Raw genomic sequence first — 23,475 nt, 5'->3', positions numbered from 1 at the left:
GATTGTTGAGGAGGGTAGGGGAGGTTTGGCTATGGATAGGTGTGATCTTAACGTGCCAGAGGATCCTGATTATTGCCCTTCTGAGGAAGAGGGCCCCGCAAAGAAAGTTACTCCTAGTACTAGTAGCAACAGAAGAAACAAACACCCTAGACTTGCAACCAATAAGTTTAATACCCCCACTTCTAAGCCTCAAGAGTTGGACCCGCCAATCTTGAAAAAGATAAAAGTTGGGAAAATAGGGTACTCAAAGGGGAAGGGATAAGAATAAGTTAAACTAGACATTCATCTCAATGTGGGCCAAGTGGACCTAGGAGAAAACAGAAAATACATGGAATTTGAGGTGCTCCTTGAAAACTCCACTAATAGCCAAGAAAAATGCTTTCACTGAATTACCAATGAAATTCTTCTCTTAAAACATAGCATTAAAGACATAATCAACACTTTCATTGAGAATCCTATGCTAGACAAGACTGATAAGCTCCTTATAATGACTCAAAAACTCACAGAGGATGTCAAAGTTCTAAAAACTAAACATGAGTCAAGGATTTCTCATCTGGAGAAAAGTATGGAGGAACTTAAGGGCAACCTGAGAAACCTAGTAGAAATAAGAAAAGAAGCCATGAGCAGTAGTGCAGAAGGTATGAAAAATGGTTAATGAGATGATTACCATCCAAAAATCCCAAAAAATTAATAGGGTTTTGTCTTTAGTTGCCAAGCTAAAAAAGAAAAATCTAGATCCAACTTTTCAATGGGTGGACATGCAGGTTAAAACTAGACCCTCTACTAGAATGAGAAGCAGAAACCAAGAGAGGAGAGCCATGAGATTCATATTGGAAGAGCTCCAGGAAATCAATAAGAATATTATATAGAATAACTCTAAGCTAATCCATTCTCCTGGTTAGTTTTTTGTTGTTTGTGTTGTCGGTGTCCCCATTAGGTTTGGTGTTGTGGCGTGACTCCCTTGTTTTTGTGGCTGTTTGGTTTTTTTTTATGGACTAGTACACTACTGTTTTAATCTTTTTTTGTATGGATTTTGGTTTCGGGTCCCTGTAAATTCATTTACCTTAATAAAAAACATTAGAACCATTATAGAATAGACCTTCTCATCAAACCAATATGATAGTGAAGTGTATCAAGAGGTAAGTTCATCATGTGACCTTAGGACTTTGACACTAATGCCAACACATGCCAAAGGGGACAACACTTCCACCCAACTGCGGTGATTTGTTCTTCTCAGAGACACTTAAATTAGGATCCACAGTGTCCCTAACAAGCTATGTCTATAGAAACATTTGAGATTCAAGGTAGGCTAATCCATGTGCTCTTTATTTTTTCTCTATTCCTTGTCCATTTATGCCTGCACACCATACAAATTCTTAAACATCTATTTTTTCCTCCTAATGGATGATTATAATTTTTTTTAGTTTAGATGTCAAAATTATAGAGTGCCACTTACTTGAAAGTCTTAGGTACCTTTTAAAGATCAAGAGAATCAAATGTTGAGATTGAACACACCTCCTCTATCTAAACAATCCTTGAAATTCAGCATACACTTGCCTCCTACATAAGATGATAAGCTTGAAAATATTAGGCCTATAAAAGGCCTAAACCCTTATAAAAATGAATGGACAATTAAATAATAGGTGACAAGAAAAAAAATGGACCAGTTTAATATGCAGAGAAGTAATAAGTAGGTATTTATCTTTGACTTCATTAACACTAAAGGGAAAAAAGTTGGAATCACTTGTTCTAATGATATTATATAGTTGCATTATGATAAGGTTAAAGTAGGGGAATCTTATTGTGTGTCTAAAGGCTCAATTATAGAGGCAAATAGAAAGTTTAATAAGTTAAACAACCATTTGGAGATTATGTTGCACTAGTCTTCGATATTGAATCGATGTGATGATGTCATCTCTACCCCAGAAAAACTTTCTAATTTCACACCAATTAATAAAATTGCAAATTACAACAACTATACTTTAGTTAACACTATTAGAGTTGTATTTGGGGTTGAGGGAAAGCCAATAGTGAAAATGAAATATGGAATTGAAGTTATATGGAGAACTGTAAAATAAATGACATATCAAGTTCTACTAGATTGATGTAAATTTGTGGGGTGCAACATGGAAAGTAATAGGTGTAGAATTGAAAAACAGACATGTTTATGAAAAGGTGGTTGTCATTTTTTTCATAAAAAACCATGTTGGTTACATCAATAGGAAGGTTATTAATACCACTTTTACAACAATGTTGAATATAAACCTTCCATCCTTGAAATGAAGGCCATTAATTCCAGAGGAGAGTTGGCTGCTGATGTAATGTCGTTACCATAAACTCCTAAATAGCTCAATCCACCATACAATAGAATGATAATTGCATTTTTTTTGGAGCACTCCAGTGTTATGTCAAAGGTTGTGGAAACCACTATTAGAGTCACTATAAAGTTTATTAAATCTGATGCATTTTGCTACCTAGCTTGTCCAAATAAAATTAATGGTAAAGAATGCAATAAAAAATGTTTTCGAGAAAAAGGAAATGTGTGGTTTTGCACTAGATATAAAGTTCAAATATCTAAAGTGCAACTATAGGTAATTGTTATAGGTAAAGCTTCAGGATCACACCGACAATGTGTTGGTTGTTTCTTTTGATGAAGTTGCAACAAAATTATTGCATATATGTCTGCCAAAGAGCTTTACATGCTCCAATATGAAAGTCGGGGTAAAACAACACCTCAAACTATGATCAATGTTGTCCATTGTACTTTCTTTTTATTCAATCTTTTGATAAAAAATAAAATGTACTTGGAAAGCAGGCTCAAAATAATAATTACTAGAGTTGCAAAATTGATTTTCAAGCTGAGTCGTAGTTGTTGCTTTTAGATATTTCTTAGATGAATTGTTCTATATAGTGTCAATCTATTTCGAAGACTTTCCTTTTCGTACTTCTTTTAAGTTATATACACAAATGACTTGGTATCTTCATTTCTTATGCTTATTGAATAAAAATTGGTTAAATATTTTCATTATTAGTATACTTTTAATTATGTATATATATGCAAAATAGTTTGTTGCAAGTGTTATAAGACTCAACAATTTATAATTTGCATCATACTTGTTATTCTTCTTTTCGCTAAAATTTTGAATTGCAATGTGACTACAAATCCTCTTTTTTATGATTATGCTTGTAGCCTCCTATGTTGCAAGAAACTTAGATTTGTTTCTAATTGGGGTTTGTAAAAATTGAATATATGGGTTCTTTCACATAATTACATCACCATTTTTTCAAGACTTTCTAATTGTTCCACCATAGAAATTTAGCATATCTTCTTTATTCCAAATCTTTTTATGTTATGCTACAATTATGTTATGTGTCCTGTCACATTTTGCCTAGGTCATGCAAATGATAATTGTTGTCATGGAGGATTGCACCCATGATGCTAAGTGTGAAATCAAGAAATCCAATGAAACATGGAAGTACCTTCAAGCCTCTGGGTTGCTCAAAGTGAAATCTCTGGAGATCACACCGACTTCCTATCTGGTGAATCTTCTGCAAAAAATTTTGATATGAAAAAGGTGTAGAATAATTGCATGTAACTAAAAATCTATCCTAATGGGGTGATACACCAAATAAGTTTCTATCTCAAATCTATAACCACAAAACTCACAAAAACCCTCCAATAAATAATCCTGAATCTCACAACTCAATTGAACATGCAGATGCATAAACATTTCCTAGAAAGGGATGAATTTAATGCATGCATGAAGGAAAACAATACGTTTTCACAACTTCAAGCAATTGAAATCAACTAACACAAACTAGAACTTACAACTAACATGTATCTCCTTGCACCACAAATTGGCTGAATGAGACAAATTAGAGGATAAAAATCATAGGAAATCATCAAATTATTCATTCACCAGATATTACAAGAAGTTTCAAGAAGGATATTTGTTGCTTTATTATTGAAAAATAAGGAATGTTTTGTTACAAAACTCAAATACTGTTGTGCTACAATACCATCCTTTAGCATGAAAGGGCATAAAATCAATCCACAATCATGTTGAGGAAAGGAAAGAACTCCAAAAAATGAAGAAGGAGAGAAAATATATAGAGTACCACTAAAATTTGAACTGAAAGCTTGCATGAAGAAGCCCTAGGTGAATTTGCCTAAAATAGTGTATAAAGCACATACCAAAATCTATCAAAAATAGCCCCAATAGCTAAAAATAACTTCCCAACTCATAACACATGCAACTGATACTCTGACTATAGGAAACTGCCTAAAATAGCTTTTAAAAAACACTCTTTTATCTCTAAAAACTGCATGAAGTATATGACCAAATATAGCTCCTGAAAAGAAAAATAACCCCTCTCTGAATCTGCATGTAATCCTTATTCTTGCCAAAAATAGCTTCAAGAAGAACTCCTATTTATGAATCCCCATATGAAGAGCTATATTGCTTTTATAATTTTCCTTTGTGAATAATATATTTTAATAATTATCTAAAACAATTAATGAAATTGTCTTAATAATTGTTAGAATAAACTAACAAAATGTGGAGCATGCAAAAATATTGTGTTTTTAAAAATATTTATCTTTTATTAAAATAATCTAATATAACAATATTAAAACAATTTTAATTTGTTTTAATAATGTTAGATTAAACTATTGTTAATAAAAGAAAAATAGAGTGCATGAAAAGGCAAATAATAATATTATGATGCATGTTTCTTTTATGGCACAATGGTTTTATGAAGTATGAGTTTTAAATGACTTTGAAAGTCATCTCACAGTAGATATTAGGAGACATAAATGATTTATCTTTTAAAAAATAAATCAAAAGCCCATTAAGCTCGAATTAGGGCATGCAACAAATAAGCCTTCGAACCCTAAACTTTTTTATCATTTTCATTGTTTTTATCTTCTCGGAGAAGACTTACTACAGCTGCCATGCACTAATATCTTGGAGCTCAAAATACAGTTTCAACTAGGCTTGAATAGGAAATTGAAGGTTGCATTCTGATTTTTTGCATGGTAAGTGCTTTTTTTCTTCTCCATTCTGCCATCCTTTTTACTCTATATTTCTCTCTGCTCTATTATTTGAAAGGGATATCTATCATGGATCTGCTTCTTTGCACTAAGTTCTTTGAAAGTGATTGATTGTCCATAGTGATGTGTTGTTTCAGGTCTATGATGAAACCATAACTTCATGGTTGCTATACATACCCAAATCTTCTTAACTTTTCATACCATAATTTGGCTACTCTCAATGATTTATGATTGTTATTTGAGCTATAACATACTATTTTGAGGTGTAGTTCATCATTTATTCTCAAGATCTTGTTGTTATTGTAGTGCATCAATACAAACTTATGATCTGTGTATATCTTAGAGGCCTCATTTGCAATACTATGAAAGACTACTCTGAGCCTACTGTATTTGTATTTTTCATGCTCTACCATCATGGTTGCTCATATGCTTCATATGTGTGATTGGGTTATTGCTACTACGTTGAGACCATAATGAGACTACACTGTATTGAGCTGAGATTCATTGCTTATTTATGAAAATCATTTGACTGTTCTACACTGCAAAAAGTAGTCATCCTTTATCAATACGTTATATAAACGATTTTATCTGTTATGAAAGATGTTGCCTGCACATTCTTGGATAGTAAAAATAACTTTCCCATCTTTGATGATTGTTCTTCATAGCTTCTTTATTGAAGATTTTGGCTCTATCTCACTATTATCTTTGTTTATAGATAGAGTAACAACTCTATTAACTGGAGAGGTCTATGTGAGACTATTTTTTTGTCCATTATCTTGCTCTATGATTCCCTAAACATCATTACTGTCTACCTCCCTTTCACTATGATTTGATGTCTATTTTGATTATGAATGTGCCATGCCTTCTTGACTCTTTTTAGAATGTTGGATGGTTCTCAAAATCCACAAATTGGGTTTTCATGAGATTTTTTGGGTTTTTTCATTTATTCACTTTCTAATTTTTGTAAAGAAATTTAGCCAAAATTAACATCTATGTTTTATAGAAATGATGGAAATAGAGTGACTATATTTGACTGCATTCTCTGTTAGCCACTATATTTACATTTGAGGTGTTTGTTGGGTTTTAGAATCCTTAAACTTTCATGATGGTTGTGATGATCTGTAATATGATTTCTTTTGGATGATTATGATTGTATGCTGCTCCAATGAAGGGGGTGCACTAAGGATGCTCTTTATCTTTAGGAGGAATTGACTGCACAACAACCTTCTAATCTTGTTAATCTAATTTTAAGTGCATGTAGCCTCTCTATTTTCAATGAGATTAAGATTGGTTTTTATTGTTCATATATGCTTTAAACATATATCTTATTGTTAATGGGCTCAAATACTATTCTTTGCAATCAATGCTTTAATCATGTGACCATTGTCATTTGTGATTATAATAGGGACTGTCCACTAATGGTGAGAATATTGCAACCAAACCTTATTGGACTGATCCTTGATGACAACATCTCCATTAACATTGCTCTGGGTTTGACAATTTGGTGTGATTACTCCATCATGGGTCTGCAATAATACCACCATGTCTAGCAAGATGATGATGTAAGGTTCATTTGTATCTTTGTCCTCGACTTGACTGTGATTTCCTCAAATACCAGTTGCAGTTGCTTTAAACACTAATACTCATAAATCCCTTGGTGATGCTGATAAAGAAAACTTCAAGATTTTATCTCCTTTTGTGATTGTACTTTGAGAGTATTAAGACTATGAACTAGATTATTATGCTCTATCATAATGCTGGGAATATATATTTTTTCAAAAATCTTTCTTTCACCCTATAGCTATGATGTTCTTGGATAGTAATTTGTATCTTTTCTGTATATATGATCACAACAACAGCTACCTAATAAAGCCTTATTATTTCTCAAGAATTGATAATCTTGGTCCTTTGTGACTATGTTTGTCAAAAGCATTATCCTTCTAAGATTATTATCCCATATAACTGTGAGTCTTACCCTTGGAGTTTTCACTTTGGTTATTTCAGACTCTTTACATTATTGTAGCTCTATGTGACCATGACTAGAACTGAACCTTTATGAAATCCTTTTATTTGTTAAACCCCTCTTGCATTAGATTGACTGTCCAGGGTTTGGTATACAATATCCTTTACTGTCTTTGGTCTCAATGTATGCTCATCACTTAAGAACTAGGTACTGAGTTGTTGCTTATGGACTGTGCATCTAGTTTATTTCACTATATGGGACTGTCCTTTCTTTCTATATCATTCTGCTTTTGAGATTTATGATAATGAAGGTTCCTGATGTATTATGTATTTCATATAACAATCCCTTGCTTTATTCAGTGGCCTTGATAACTATGACATCTCTTAGTAGAATTTATGTGGAACTTGCTCACTTTCACCACTGATGGTATGTCCTTATGTTCTATATTACTACTCTTACCCTTGTCTTAAAATCTTACCTCTCCTCATTTTTCTTGAATGAAAATTGTCTCATTGATGTGATGCTAATGACTTCTCTTATAGTTATCATAGTGCTTTAACCGAGTTACTTGCAATATCACTATATTTTCTCTAAAGAATCATACCTATGTTATCTTTTCAATTCTACATTAATAAATGATATAAAGAATTTTGATCTAGTAGATATAAAGGCTTTTGATATAGTCCTTTCTTGCATTTATGCCTTTGATACCTTGGATGATGACTATCTTACCTCTTTGATGATATCAAAACATCTATTGAATATTTCTTGCATCCTTAATCACTTCCATATGAGTTTTCCTTAATGAGGATTGCATTTGCACCTACTAGTACACTCATTGTCACCTAATGAGTTGATCCCATTATGTGTCAATGTGTGTGCTAATAGTTGTAGTTACTTGTTTCTTTGATGACTCATATAATGATTGATATCCTCTAACTAACTGCTCTGGCATTATTACTCAGTATGTTGAGCTCAACCCCTTCGGGAGCCCATTTTAACTGACATACTTGATATTTATTAAATGAAAACCTGTATCTGTACATGGAACAAACAAGCTAGATAAAATATGATACTTGTTGTTTACTCATGGTGCTTTCTCTACATTTATTCCTTGTCTTTGATTCTTCCATTCTAATAGTTGTAGACATATATTTTGATATTATTCTGATAGGTACTGATGAAATGAGATGGGAAGAAGATGAAGACTAAACCACTTGATCAAGCTTAGACTCGTCATTCCAGGAAATGATGGGTTACCCTACTATCATTCTTAATCTTTCATTTGTTCATATAGCTTTGTTGAATAATTGTATTAGAGTATATGCCTTTAGCTATATCAACTATTTCCACAGCTTGTGTGGGACACCTTACACATTTTCTTGTAATAAAAATCTATTTCTATGCAATCTTTTATTATCATTTATTTTGAAAGTTTTATATATGAAATGAATTTTGGCCTTTAAATGAGAAAATCCAAAATGAAGAACTTTGTGATTTTTTTTTTTATTGTTTTTGTACCTTCCTCGAATTGCACTATGTAAGGCCTGTAATAGGCCACCAAAATTTAGTTGGTGCAAAATTTTTGGTAACAATAATATTAGGTTCAAAACAAGCAATGAAGACTGACATTGAATGACCATCACTACTTCAATAATTTGCATTCTTTGTCTTTTTGTTGTTGTGCTACACCTTTATTTTAGTCATCTTTTAGCTATAAATTATGTATTCCCTATTATATTTGTAGATCTGCATATTTTTGCAATTAAATTTTGCCTACAAGTGTTGTTTTTAAAAATTAAAAATATGGGTGGTTTCTTATAATCTCATTCAATGATTAATAAAATTTTGTTGGTTGCACTGTACAAACAATGCATCACTTCTCTGTTCATACACTTTACAACTATATGTCTAAATATTCATTTTCTTTGTTGTTACAAACTATGCATCTCTTCTCCGTTCCCAAATTATTGATGCTATGTTGCAATCCCTATATGTATTCCTAGCTATATATCGAAATAACATATACTTTATTTCTTGCACCATACCAAAATATGCATCTCTTCTTTCTTCCAAAACTGATGATCCTATGCTATGAGACCTTTGTGTCAATGCAACAATATGTCTAAATATACATATACATCTGAATATGTATACATAGATATGTATTTTCATAAATATATACATGCATACATATATATATGTACATAAATACATGTTTTAATGTATATGTATGTATGTGTGCATATATATGTATGTGTATGAGGATCTATCCATGGTACATATATTTGTGGATCTATGTATATGTACTTATACATATGTATATGTAGGTTTATATATCTATACTAGTTCTATACAATGGAAACACGTCTGTTTAGACTTTTTCTCCAAAATTAGAGATGAGACTGAGACACAATTAAAGCCATATATGTATATACATACTTGTCTAGATATACATGTATACTAGATATTCCACTTTTTACTTCAAGATGTAGAGAAAAAATCAAGAGACACAATGGAAATTCACAACAACTATATGTCTTGATGTACATATACACATGTATATGTATACATAGAAATATATGTCCATAAATACATAAACAATGAAATGAAGACAATGTAAACCTAAAATTAATTGTGCACCTTATTTCTAGGTATATGTCAAAATAGAGATATGTTTTTTTTGTTGTGCCGCACAAAATATGCATCTTTTCTTAATTCCCAAACTTTAGATTCTATGCTACGAGCCCTTTGTAATGCCCCGCCAGGAACCCTAAAGGATAGCAACACAATAAGGCAACTAAAAGGCGCAATAAATTTTTTTTTTTAAAGATTAAGGGAAATAATCATAACCTTGCTCAATAATTAACATAAGCGGAAGACTAATCATTACATCCTAAAGGGTTACCAACGAAGATTACTTCAAAATAAAAACCACATCACAATATTAATCCAATCTTCCATTTAAATTAAGGAAAGCCAATAACGATAAAATAATTCATATTCATAAATTGATTTTCAAAAGATAGGCTTACAGAATTACAACATACATACTTCCAAAGATTCATTTATACAGATAGGAAAGATAACTGAAACAATATACATCCCATGACTTAAATTACAATATTCCATAAAATTACATGGCTTCCATAGAACAATAAATTACAATTTTACAAGTTGTTGATACAATGACCATATGGCCTCAAAGTACAAAATCAAGAATATAAGTGCTACAAGAAGCACGAACCAAGATGCACCGGCGAAGCCAATCCTCGCGTGAAGGTAGGAACAAGGCATCCGATGGGAAGTGGCACTACCACCCGACCATGTGATCCCAAAATGGAACCTCCCCACCATGCTAGGAGATAGCAGACGACCCTCAAGCAAGCAAAAAAAAGGACAACAGTACAGATGACTCCGCAGTACACAAGTGACTCGACTCACAAAACACTAGCGACCCTAGAGAGAGAGTGTCATCACATGGCTTAACATGGTTACCCTAGGAAGGTCTCCATAGGTCCCGGCCCCCATCATGGGTTATCCTGGTAACCTCTCCCGAACCCCCGGCTCCATCTAAGCATCATGCGGACCCTACCATCCTTTCGTGAAGACAAGGTGGTAGGTTTGCCATTCCAGGCCTTCCCAAACACCTTGAGCCTATACAAGCACTCAACCGTGTACGGGGTGTATTATCTTAATTAAATTAATAACTACCCACCCCCTAAACAATTATTAGGTTATCACTTAATAGCTGACTTTCGAGGGGTTATCCTGCCATCCACTTTGGGTGCGGCCCCCGCCCGAAAGCCACTCTCTCTACTAGGTCACTAACTGGATAAGGCTATCTATGAGAACTCTATGGTGGACTACAACCATAAATTATCCAGACATGACACAGGTGTAGGACTCACAGTCACAAACCCAGAGTTAACCTTAAGAGACATATCACATAAAAGCCCACTTCCTCAAGGTTTGAACAACGACACCTGACCAAGGGCAAACATCGACAACATATTGACCATTTTAAACATAATGCGACGACATTAAAACGATTAGACTGCAATGATAAAAACACTACAAACAATCTTTCTTTGAGCAGTCAATCATTTAAATCAAATTGAACAAATGTATACAAGCTACTATAAAATAATTCCACAATAACATCTATTTGACGAATACAATCCTCATACAACTATTTTATAATACTTGGATAACAAACACCAATATTAAATTTAATCCGACTTTCCTTAATCCCAACATTACCACTAACTTCTAAATCATTTGATTACATTTTCACGATACTAATCCATTAATCCCCATTACTAAATCAAAAGAATTACTCATTAATCTTAACACCATCGTAAACTATATTTAGCACATTATTATTATTTAATATTAAATAATAACATATTGTTATTATTGTTAAAATAACAATATATTATTGCTTAATACTAAAACGAATAACGCGCAAAGAATTTATATATAAAAAAAAACTTTAACATATTGTTGTTATTTAATATTACATGGTAACATATTATTATTATTTTTTTTTTATAAAATAACAATATGTTATCATATAATATTAAATCTACCAAAAAAACTAACCATATTACTTACCACTAACTTAACTTTTAACATTTCCGTTTTTTTTAAATCTAACAAAAAAAACATTTAAAAAAAATAATTTTTGAACCCCCGTGGGCCCCCACGAACCCACAGGCAGCAAGCGCTGCCTTTCCCAAACTGGGAAATGCAGCGAACTACATTCCCAGTCTGGGGAAAGCAGCGTTGCTGCCTTTTCCCACGCTGGGGATGGCAGCTCGCACAGCCAAGGGAAGGGAAAGGGGGGTGCGTGGCTGGGTCGAGCCCAGCTCCCCGCCACCGCCCCCAACACAATTTAAATTTTAAATTTAATAAATTAAATTTAATTAATTTAACAGTTAAAAAAAAACCATAACAAATAAAAAACGACAGGGGATTAAATGGAACAAAAATTCAAAACACAGACAGAGGTGAAAACCTCTGTTAATCCCAATAAATAAATTTAAACTCCCAGCCATCAAGTTTATCAACATACCCATAATTAAAATTAACTTAAAGGGAGTCATAATTTTTACCAGCACTCACCAATTTTCTGAGACAAAACAGGGGGAATAAAATTTCATCCAACACAACCCAGTTGGCTTTAAAAATTTAATAAAATGAGAATACTCTTAATCCCCAAACCCCAATTGAATTCATTTGCTCCCAATCAAGCATGAACAAGGAAATTTGATTCATAACCATCATTTCTAAAACTGGAAATATTTGGGGAAAGAGATTTTATGAATGCTTGGCAAAATTTTGCCAGCATAACACTACCAAAATCCATCAAATTTCTAATTACAAACAGCATGATAACTAAGAAATTTCTTGCATAGCAAAGATGAAACATTAAGAATTCAGTTAAGGAAGCTTCATGGGAGAAATTAAGTTTAAATTTGATAACCAAAATAGTTGAGTTCTTCCTCCAAACCCATAACAAGCAAACACTTCAAGATTTTAAAACAACTAACAGCAAGAGGAAGGAAAGCAATGATTTTTTTTTGTTGCAATAAGCAAGGAATCAACCAACCTTTGATCTCCAAGCAAGAATCCCAACTGGTTCACACCCAAATCCTCCCTTCCAGCCAATTTTCCAAAATTCCTTTCTCCTCCTCCAAAATAAGCATAACCCCCAAAATCTCCTCCAAAATGGCTTAGAAGAAAAATCTCTTAACCTAATTTTCTAGGTTGCCCAAAATTTCTATTAAAAAAAAATATTAAAATTCCCCATTGACTTTCTTTTCTTTTTTTTTTTCTATTTTTCCTTTTTCAAATTTCTCAAAACAATAAATGAAAAATTCTCTTTTTTGAAAATTACATTTTCATAAGTGTCAATTTAATCCATTTTTTTCTACTAAATAGGAAAGCAATGAGTTAACTTAATTGAATATATATTTACAAGCAATTAACTAATCTATTCCATTTCTTTCGTTGGATCTAAACACGATTTCTTTTCCAATAAGCAACTAACAGTTAAAATTTAATAACTAATCAATTTCGCTTGATTCAAAACATAAGGCATAATAAAGAATGAATCGCTCAAGTCAACAATAATGACAACTTAAACTTAAATAATTAACCGAACCACCAAAGCACGCAAATCGAGGAAAAGTAAAAAGACTCGAAATTCAGACAAAGGGGATGAACGACCGACTGACGGCACTCACAATAACAGACTGAGGTAATGACTAGGGTCAAAAGCTATCTCCTCCACTCCCATCGGACATATAAGGCACGCTCAGACCTGTGAAGCCAGGTGGAGACGATACCCCGTACCTACCCGGTACTTGTACCTGCAATATCCTGCATCACCGAAGCACACATACATGCATATAGATATAGAATACACGGCACGCACACCGATGAAGGAGAATCGCGACGTTCCCTGTCTCATCGAAACGAGTGAAGGAAAATTGTCCCCTTGCATCCAATACAATAGCAAACACGCAACATATATATGACACATCAACTAGATAAAGTAAAATGTCAGTACGAGCAATAATCCACGAAACACTAGAAATCACCAATACTGAAATACTGAAAGTAACTCATGCATCCAATATCCAGATAAACATGATATAATATCAAATATGTCTGCAAAATGACGAGCAATCAAGTGCCAACTGAAAAGTAAACTGAAACACAAAATCAGTCTAATAAGTCCGATCAAAACGGGGTACTACATTCTCCCCCACAAAACTAGGCTTACTCCTGGAAGCCTAAAACAGATAAGGATAGAGCTCTCTCATCTTCGCTGCATCCTCCCATGTCACCGAGGTCTCATCATTTGGGTCCCATAGGACCCTTACCTGGTCGATGGTGCGTCCCCTGAGGGTCAAATCCCGACGCTGAAGAATGCGCACGGGCTCCATAGAAAGCTGCCCGTCCTCGACCTGCAAAGCGTTCCAATCAAGAACATGAGTCACATCTGGGTGATAAGGCCGAAGAACTGAAACATGAAAGACATCGTGGATGCGGGATAGACTCGGTGGCAAAGCAAGACGGTAGGCAACAGGTCCTATCCTCTCAAGGATCTCAAACGGGCCAACAAAACGAGGCGCCAACTTAGAACCCTTTCCATAACGGATCGGACTCTTACGTGGACGCACTCTCAAAAATACACGGTCGCCAACAGAAAACTGACGATCTACCCTGTGAGCATCTGCATACTTCTTCTGCCTATCCTGTGCAGCTACCAAATGCTCACGAATCCGCTCTACCTGCTGCTCCATCTCTCGAAGGATATCCGGGCCTATGAGCACCCTGTCCTCCAACCGATCCCAACTCAACGGAGTACGGCAAGGACGACCATACAAAGCCTGAAAGGGTGACATACCTATGGAGCTATGATATCCGTTGTTATAAGCAAACTCCACAAGATAAATATAATCCTCCCAACGCGACTACTGGTCCATAACATACATGCGAAGCATGTCCTCTAAAACCTGATTCACATGCTCAGTCTGACCATCCGTCTCTGGGTGATAAGCTGAACTGAAGTTCAATTGAGTTCCCAAAGCATGCTGAAGTGAGGTCCACAATGCTGAGGTAAAGACTGGATCTCTATCCGAGATTATCCGCCTCGGAATCCCATGCAATCTCACCACATCTTCCAAGAAGACACGAGCCACCACTGCTGCTGTATAGGAAGCTCGGATAGGAACAAAATGAGCAACCTTTGTCAACCTGTCAACAATGACCATGATGGCATCATGACGACGCGAAGAAACAGGCAACCCAACAATGAAATCCATGGAAATGATGTCCCATTTCCAATCCGGTACTAAATTAGGCTGTAAAAGCCCTGCTGGGTGCTGATGCTCCGCCTTCACTCGCTGACATTCCAAACACTTCGACACAAAATCGGCAATGTCACGCTTCATACCAGCCCAATGATAAATCTGTCTAAGATCTGCATGCATCTTCTTGACACCTGGATGTGCCGAATAAGGTGCATGATGGGCCTCAGTCATGATCAAAGTGCGAAGACCCTCCAAAGGAGGTACATAGATCCGACCAAGATGACGTAGAATGCCATCCGCCTCAAGACTATACCCAGCGAATCTACCCTCTACGGGCCTTCCGGACTCCAACACGGCTCTAACATCCTGATACCAAGAGTCCTGAGGAAGAACTCCAAGAATTCTCTGTCTCAAGTCCACTCCAAGGGACAAAGCTGAAACTTCATGCCGCCTACGACTCAAGGCATCAGCCACTACATTCTCCTTCCCCTGAATATATCGAACCTCAAAATCATACTCGCAGAGGAATTCCATCCACCTTCGCTGTCGAGCATTCAAGTTCGGCTGCGTGAAGATATATTGCAAACTGCGGTGATCACTATGCAGCTCAAACCGACGCCCTAACAGAAAGTGACGCCACCTAACCAACGCATGCACTACAGCTGCCAACTCCAAATCATGAACTGGATAGTTCAACTCGTGGTCCTTGAGTTTGCGAGACTCATAGGCAACCACACGTCCATCCTGCATAAGCACCGCACCTATACCTTCTAAAGAGGCATCTGTGCATACCATAAACTCTCTGGATGGATCAGGGACTGCCAAAATCGGAGCACTGACAAGGAGTTCCTTCAAGGCACGAAACGCTGACTCACACTGCTCTGCCCAAACAAACTTCTTCCCTTTCCTCTGAAGAGAAGTAATCGGGTGACCTATACGGGAAAAATCCTTAACAAAACGGCGGTAATATCCGGCCAATCCCATAAAGCTCCGAACCTCTGAAACATTGGTCGGCGCTGGCCAATCCACGATGGCTTGGATCTTCGAAGGATCCACAGATACACCCTCTCCTGAAACCACATGACCAAGATATTTCACCTCAGTTTGGAAGAAATCACACTTTGCCAAATTGGCATAAAGCTGATTCTCCCTCAAACACTGCAAAACTAGACGCAAGTGACCCTCATGCTCTTCCATAGATCTGGAATAAATCAATATATCATCCAAGAACACAAGGACAAAATGATCCAGGTATGCACGGAAAACCCCATTCATGAGGCACATGAAAACTGAAGGCGCGTTTGTCAACCCAAATGGTACTACTGTGAACTCATAGTGACCATAACGAGTGCGAAACGCTGTCTTATGAATGTCTGCATCATGAATGCGCAACTGATGGTACCCGGATTTCAGATCAATCTTAGAGAACACCATGGCTCCCTTCACCTGATCGAAAAGATCGTCAATACGAGGCAATGGATATCGATTCCGGATGGTTACCTTATTCAGCTGTCGGTAATCAATGCATAACCGAAGAGAACCATCTTTCTTCTTTATGAAGATAACAGGCGCACCCCAAGGAGAGACACTAGGACGAATGAATCCCTTGGCCAACAATTCTTCCACCTGCAACTTCAACTCACTCAACTCCTGAGTAGTCATCCGATATGGAGCTCTCGAAATAGGTTCTGCACCAGGAACCAAATCAATGCGGAAATCTATGTCTCGCTTCGGAGGCATACCAGGAATCTCCAAAGGAAACACATCAGCAAACTCTCGAAGAATAGGGTGACCATCAAGAGCGATTTCTCGACTCTCTCCCTCATCCATATCCTCAAGAGTTACTGCAAAAAGCTGACATCCTCTACGCATACACCGCTTAAGTTGCATAGCGGAAATCATACGTAAGGATATCGATCTCTGAACTCCAACGATCCCCACTTTCCTGCCATGGTCATCTAAACACTCTACTGTCTTCTGACGACAGTCCACATGAGCACTGTGGGATGATAACCAATCCATCCCCAACACTACTCCATAGGATCCCAAAGGAATGACACGAAGGTCAACAGAAGTCACAAAGGGACCTAGATCCAACTCACAACTAGGAACAAAGGCATCTACGACCACGCACACCCCGGTAGCCAACTCTACCTACCACCTATCCGCCTGCTTAGCAGACGTGAGTCCACACCGCTCCACAATGGATGAAGAAATAAAAGAATCCGATGCACCGGAGTCAAAAAGTACTGAGATAGGGATACCACACAACACACCTGAGGCCTCAATAACTGTCCCCTGATGCTCAGCCTGGCGGTTATCAACCGCTGCAAACACTCTGTGGGTCCTACCGGCATCCCCTACTGTAGGCTCTGATGCAACTGGCCCCTGATTCCCTGTCTGGTGGATACGCTGAGGACACTGCACGGCTATATGACCATACTGCCCACAAGAGTAGCAAGCTCCTCTACCAGGTCCTCTACCTCCAGTCGGCCCACTGGACTGCTGAAAGCTTCCCCTACTAGGGGCCTGTGATGCACTCTGAGAAGACTGTCCTGGAAAACCCTGTTTGCTTCTCCGCCAGTTCCTGTTTCTTCTATGAGGAGGGTTGCCACCCTGCTGGCCCTGAGACTGTTTCGGTTTCTGCTGCTGCGGTTGCTGTTGTGGCTGCTGCTGCTGTCCACCCTTAGCGGGTGCCTGAGGAGTCCTGAATGGTGCCGCTGACTGGGACTGATTCCCACGAGCTCTGTTCCCACTGGAAGGAACACTCCCTATCTGAACTCCTGCCTGTCCACCATGTGCACGGATGAGGTTCTGCTCAACCAATCTGGCTTTCGCCACCGCTGCCTCCACTGAAACTGGCTCAAAAACTCTAACCCCTCCACTAATGCGGTCGTTAAGACCTCTCAAGAAATGCTGTACGAGCATAGCCTCATCGTTGCCAATCCCGGCATACTGCTTCAGCTCATAGAATCTATGCTCGAACTGGTCAACTGACATACCAAACTGTCGCAATGAATAGAACTCATCTGCCCGAGTCTGTCTCCACTGCGGTGAAAGAAACCGCGCTCTGAACCTCTCTAAGAAGATCTCCCAAGAAACAGTATTGATATTCAGACCAATCTTCTCTTCCTCTAACTTCCACCATATAGAAGCAAAATCATCGAGACGCATGATCGCACATCTCGCTCGGGTGTTGCTACTGTATGGAAACATAGCGAAACACCTATCCAAACTAATCAACCAAGTCTCTGCCTCGAGACCTGTGCCTCGGCCATCGAAGAAAGGAGGGTTGGTCCTCAAAAGATCCTTGATGTGACTCGAGGGAGCTGAATCATGACCAACAGGAACCTCTCTCCTCCTAGGAGACCTCTCTCTCTCTCTCTCCTCTGAAACATGCTGATACGACTCCCCAACCTGAGCATGGATGGGCTGCTCAACTTCAGGCCTGGGGCCTAGCCTAGCTAGAACTTCCTGAAACATCTGCCTCAGCTCTTCCCTTTCGGGAACCGGCTCTTCCACATGCGGTAACTCCTGATGCACTGACTGTTCCTGATCCACACTCACATGAGTAGGAGGTGGTGAAGGACTATGGCGGTCTGAACCTCGGCCCCGTCTCCCACCTCTACCTCTATTGCGGCCACCGACACGGCCAACACCCCTAGCTTTCCTAACCATGACCAAAACTGCAAAAGAGAAAACGGTTCAGATCAATGACAAGGATATAGCAAGGGAAATCCAAACACTAAGATCTACACACAAGGTCAAACTGAATGGGCTCACTACAATCCCAGAGTACCCAATGTTGAAACATGGGCTCTGATACCAAATGTAATGCCCCGCCAGGAACCCTAAAGGATAGCAACACAATAAGGCAACTAAAAGGCGCAATAAATTTTTTTTTTTAAAGATTAAGGGAAATAATCATAACCTTGCTCAATAATTAACATAAGCGGAAGACTAATCATTACATCCTAAAGGGTTACCAACAAAGATTACTTCAAAATAAAAACCACATCACAATATTAATCCAATCTTCCATTTAAATTAAGGAAAGCCAATAACGATAAAATAATTCATATTCATAAATTGATTTTCAAAAGATAGGCTTACAGAATTACAACATACATACTTCCAAAGATTCATTTATACAGATAGGAAAGATAACTGAAACAATATACATCCCATGACTTAAATTACAATATTCCATAAAATTACATGGCTTCCATAGAACAATAAATTACAATTTTACAAGTTGTTGATACAATGACCATATGGCCTCAAAGTACAAAATCAAGAATATAAGTGCTACAAGAAGCACGAACCAAGATGCACCGGCGAAGCCAATCCTCGCGTGAAGGTAGGAACAAGGCATCCGATGGGAAGTGGCACTACCACCCGACCATGTGATCCCAAAATGGAACCTCCCCACCGTGCTAGGAGATAGCAGACGACCCTCAAGCAAGCAAAAAAAAGGACAACAGTACAGATGACTCCGCAGTACACAAGTGACTCGACTCACAAAACACTAGCGACCCTAGAGAGAGAGTGTCATCACATGGCTTAACATGGTTACCCTAGGAAGGTCTCCATAGGTCCCGGCCCCCATCATGGGTTATCCTGGTAACCTCTCCCGAACCCCCGGCTCCATCTAAGCATCATGCGGACCCTACCATCCTTTCGTGAAGACAAGGTGGTAGGTTTGCCATTCCAGGCCTTCCCAAACACCTTGAGCCTATACAAGCACTCAACCGTGTACGGGGTGTATTATCTTAATTAAATTAATAACTACCCACCCCCTAAACAATTATTAGGTTATCACTTAATAGCTGACTTTCGAGGGGTTATCCTGCCATCCACTTTGGGTGCGGCCCCCACCCGAAAGCCACTCTCTCTACTAGGTCACTAACTGGATAAGGCTATCTATGAGAACTCTATGGTGGACTACAACCATAAATTATCCAGACATGACGCAGGTGTAGGACTCACAGTCACAAACCCAGAGTTAACCTTAAGAGACATATCACATAAAAGCCCACTTCCTCAAGGTTTGAACAACGACACCTGACCAAGGGCAAACATCGACAACATATTGACCATTTTAAACATAATGTGACGACATTAAAACGATTAGACTGCAATGATAAAAACACTACAAACAATCTTTCTTTGAGCAGTCAATCATTTAAATCAAATTGAACAAATGTATACAAGCTACTATAAAATAATTCCACAATAACATCTATTTGACGAATACAATCCTCATACAACTATTTTATAATACTTGGATAACAAACACCAATATTAAATTTAATCCGACTTTCCTTAATCCCAACATTACCACTAACTTCTAAATCATTTGATTACATTTTCACGATACTAATCCATTAATCCCCATTACTAAATCAAAAGAATTACTCATTAATCTTAACACCATCGTAAACTATATTTAGCACATTATTATTATTTAATATTAAATAATAACATATTGTTATTATTGTTAAAATAACAATATATTATTGCTTAATACTAAAACGAATAACGCGCAAAGAATTTATATATAAAAAAAAACTTTAACATATTGTTGTTATTTAATATTACATGGTAACATATTATTATTATTTTTTTTTTATAAAATAACAATATGTTATCATATAATATTAAATCTACCAAAAAAACTAACCATATTACTTACCACTAACTTAACTTTTAACATTTCCGTTTTTTTTAAATCTAACAAAAAAAACATTTAAAAAAAATAATTTTTGAACCCCCGTGGGCCCCCACGAACCCACAGGCAGCAAGCGCTGCCTTTCCCAAACTGGGAAATGCAGCGAACTGCATTCCCAGTCTGGGGAAAGCAGCGTTGCTGCCTTTTCCCACGCTGGGGATGGCAGCTCGCACAGCCAAGGGAAGGGAAAGGGGGGTGCGTGGCTGGGTCGAGCCCAGCTCCCCGCCACCGCCCCCAACACAATTTAAATTTTAAATTTAATAAATTAAATTTAATTAATTTAACAGTTAAAAAAAAACCATAACAAATAAAAAACGACAGGGGATTAAATGGAACAAAAATTCAAAACACAGACAGAGGTGAAAACCTCTGTTAATCCCAATAAATAAATTTAAACTCCCAGCCATCAAGTTTATCAACATACCCATAATTAAAATTAACTTAAAGGGAGTCATAATTTTTACCAGCACTCACCAATTTTCTGAGACAAAACAGGGGGAATAAAATTTCATCCAACACAACCCAGTTGGCTTTAAAAATTTAATAAAATGAGAATACTCTTAATCCCCAAACCCCAATTGAATTCATTTGCTCCCAATCAAGCATGAACAAGGAAATTTGATTCATAACCATCATTTCTAAAACTGGAAATATTTGGGGAAAGAGATTTTATGAATGCTTGGCAAAATTTTGCCAGCATAACACTACCAAAATCCATCAAATTTCTAATTACAAACAGCATGATAACTAAGAAATTTCTTGCATAGCAAAGATGAAACATTAAGAATTCAGTTAAGGAAGCTTCATGGGAGAAATTAAGTTTAAATTTGATAACCAAAATAGTTGAGTTCTTCCTCCAAACCCATAACAAGCAAACACTTCAAGATTTTAAAACAACTAACAGCAAGAGGAAGGAAAGCAATGATTTTTTTTTGTTGCAATAAGCAAGGAATCAACCAACCTTTGATCTCCAAGCAAGAATCCCAACTGGTTCACACCCAAATCCTCCCTTCCAGCCAATTTTCCAAAATTCCTTTCTCCTCCTCCAAAATAAGCATAACCCCCAAAATCTCCTCCAAAATGGCTTAGAAGAAAAATCTCTTAACCTAATTTTCTAGGTTGCCCAAAATTTCTAATAAAAAAAAATATTAAAATTCCCCATTGACTTTCTTTTCTTTTTTTTTTTCTATTTTTCCTTTTTCAAATTTCTCAAAACAATAAATGAAAAATTCTCTTTTTTGAAAATTACATTTTCATAAGTGTCAATTTAATCCATTTTTTTCTACTAAATAGGAAAGCAATGAGTTAACTTAATTGAATATATATTTACAAGCAATTAACTAATCTATTCCATTTCTTTCGTTGGATCTAAACACGATTTCTTTTCCAATAAGCAACTAACAGTTAAAATTTAATAACTAATCAATTTCGCTTGATTCAAAACATAAGGCATAATAAGGAATGAATCGCTCAAGTCAACAATAATGACAACTTAAACTTAAATAATTAACCGAACCACCAAAGCACGCAAATCGAGGAAAAGTAAAAAGACTCGAAATTCAGACAAAGGGGATGAACGACCGACTGACGGCACTCACAATAACAGACTGAGGTAATGACTAGGGTCAAAAGCTATCTCCTCCACTCCCATCGGACATATAAGGCACACTCAGACCTGTGAAGCCAGGTGGAGACGATACCCCGTACCTACCCGGTACTTGTACCTGCAATATCCTGCATCACCGAAGCACACATACATGCATATAGATATAGAATACACGGCACGCACACCGATGAAGGAGAATCGCGACGTTCCCTGTCTCATCGAAACGAGTGAAGGAAAATCGTCCCCTTGCATCCAATACAATAGCAAACACGCAACATATATATGACACATCAACTAGATAAAGTAAAATGTCAGTACGAGCAATAATCCACGAAACACTAGAAATCACCAATACTGAAATACTGAAAGTAACTCATGCATCCAATATCCAGATAAACATGATATAATATCAAATATGTCTGCAAAATGACGAGCAATCAAGTGCCAACTGAAAAGTAAACTGAAACACAAAATCAGTCTAATAAGTCCGATCAAAACGGGGTACTACACCCTTCATGTGTATACAACTATATATCTAAATATGAATATGCATATGCATATGTATACATAGATATGTATGTCCATAAATATATACATATGTACATAGATACATGTTTTAATGTATATATGGGTAAAATCACAAACCTATGTCACACTTTTATAAAGGATCTAGCCAGCACAACTTAAACTATTTCACTTCAACTGCATAAAAGTGACATTTCTAAATTGAATTCTAAAATGATGTAAATTGATCAAATGTAGAAATATTAATGAAATTAAGGTCTGTTATTTTTTAAAAAAAATTGAAAAATAATTGGTATTTTTTTTATAAATTCAAAGACAGATTTTTCATTGTTGAAAAATGTTGAAAATCAGGGGTTATAGTCGGGGTCACCCAAAAAATGAAAATGGACTTTATTTTTTGAAATTTTTTTTCCAAATAGAGAACATATATATGTTGTTTTAAGAAAAATAAATAAAATTGATGTATATTTTTCTTGGTATAATATTTTGAAGTCCAACATTGCTAAATTTGACAATTTTCATTTAGCGTCACCTGTTGACTACTAAATTTATCATTAACCAAAAAAAAATTACCTTTTTCAAGAAGATTCTCTCATCTAGTAAAAAATATATATATATTTTTTTTTCTAATATCATTTAATTTTTTTTTTTAATATCTATTCAACTTCTTTTTTAACTTTAAAATGCTACTCACAATGTTTAATTAATAAACAATATTAAAATGAATCAAAATACTAAAAAAAATATATGTATAGATTCGTGAATTCGAGC

Source organism: Cryptomeria japonica, chromosome 4 (genome assembly GCF_030272615.1).
Source record: "Cryptomeria japonica chromosome 4, Sugi_1.0, whole genome shotgun sequence".
In the NCBI taxonomy this organism is placed as follows: domain Eukaryota; kingdom Viridiplantae; phylum Streptophyta; class Pinopsida; order Cupressales; family Cupressaceae; genus Cryptomeria; species Cryptomeria japonica.
This window is presented reverse-complemented; position numbering follows the sequence as displayed.